Source organism: Cicer arietinum, chromosome 7 (assembly GCF_000331145.2).
Source record: "Cicer arietinum cultivar CDC Frontier isolate Library 1 chromosome 7, Cicar.CDCFrontier_v2.0, whole genome shotgun sequence".
Lineage (NCBI taxonomy): Eukaryota > Viridiplantae > Streptophyta > Magnoliopsida > Fabales > Fabaceae > Cicer > Cicer arietinum.
The window spans coordinates 53,684,125-53,686,025 of record NC_021166.2 but is presented as its reverse complement, the minus strand read 5'-3'; positions in this window follow the sequence as shown (position 1 = coordinate 53,686,025).

Below are 1,901 nucleotides of genomic sequence, written 5' to 3'. Positions count from 1 at the left end.
TTTTTATCATTTTTTTTATTTATAAAAAAATATATGAATGTTATTTTGAAAGAACAAAAAATAAATTAATTATAAGGATAAATTTGTCATTTTATCACAATATAAATAATATTATTTAGTTATTTGTTGTGTATCAAACATTGAATATGATAAACTAATCTTATCAAATTTGTTATCATGTGTACATCAAACACATGACACGATTTCTAACACACCACAAAATACTGTTATCTCCTTAAATATAAAATTTTTAAGAATAAATCACAAAAATTAAAATTATTTAACGAGTTGGTTTAAGTTAGGTTATCAAGTCTACGAAACATAATTTTTTCTAAAATATTCTAAAAATAAAAATTTAAAATAAATTTGATAATTTAAAATTTTAATACTTAAATTTAATTAAAAAAATTTATATCAAAATGTATAATTTTTTTAATTAATATTAAAATAGTTTAAAAAATCACAACTTTTTTTCCGAAGGAATTGGATTCAGAGTTAAAAAACTAAAAAATTCGGTTATCTTAATTTAACCATCACCACATTATTGGCGGAGTAGTTTTGTGGCATCATCACTTTTTTTTTTTTTGTTACATATTGCTCGGCTCACTTTCCTTTAGATTTTGTATGATGCAATCACTTTCTTTTCATTTTTTCTTTGTTGAATGTGGCCTGCACACTTTACTTTAGATGTCGTATGATTCCTTCACTTTCTTTTACCTGCCTTATGACGCATCACTTTGTCTTACCATAAATCTATTATGACATACTAAAATAAAAATTCAAATTTTATTTGTTATAATTTATCTTCGTCTATGTTACATTTTTTAATAGTTACAAATTCGCATATAATCTAACGTGACACCTTCTAAAACACTATTTCTTTCATCTTTTATACTTTTATTCTATTTTGTTTCTCCATTATGTAATGCAAACATTTTTATTTGTCTATTCAAGTACAATTATTTCATATATTATGCAATAACTCATACAAAATAAAACAAACTATTCAATATCTTTAAAGAATCACAATGCAAGTTGGACTACATAGACACATCAAACTATATTTTCTGTTTTTCAACCGCTCTCTTGCACATTCTCAACAATGATAACAACATTATGAAATGCAATCATGCTACACCTATTTGTGTGACACATTTTCAATTCACAGATTTTTCAATAATATTGTTCACCTGTTGTCAATTATTGTTAAATATCATATATAACAATTATTGCATAGAATGTGATTTTTTTCTTATATGTTAAATTTGTCTCTCATAGCTTTTTTTTTTTTATTTCAATAATTAAAAAAAAAACACAAATTATAATTTGAACAAAAAAAAATATTTAGAAATTAATAACTTCTAACTATTTCACTATTCATTTGAAATTTTCTATTTCTTAAATATCCATAAGTTTTTCTTACCTATAATTTTTTGCAACTCACTCTTGAAGTTTTTTGACCATGTCAAATAATTATTTAAAAATTTTATTTCACATTTTAATTATTTAGACAAAACAATAGTTAAAATAATTGAATCGGTTCTCCATCCAAAATATCATAATTGTCTAGTTGGTTACATTATTTATTGCATTTTTATTTGGTTTGACAATTTTGTGTAACTAACATTTTTATTATGTAAAAAGTATATTATTATTATTATTATTTAAATTTTTTGAAAATTAAGAAATTTATATTTTGCTTTGTAGGGCTCTTTTCATATATATTATCTATATTTACACGTGAATAATTGTGTAACTATCATTTATGAATGAATGTTATAATAAAACACAACGCACACAATATTGTTTAATTCATACTTAGATTGACGGTGAGATTGACACAATTATGATAAACATATAAACTTAAATAGGTCAAAAAATACATAAATTTATAAATATAA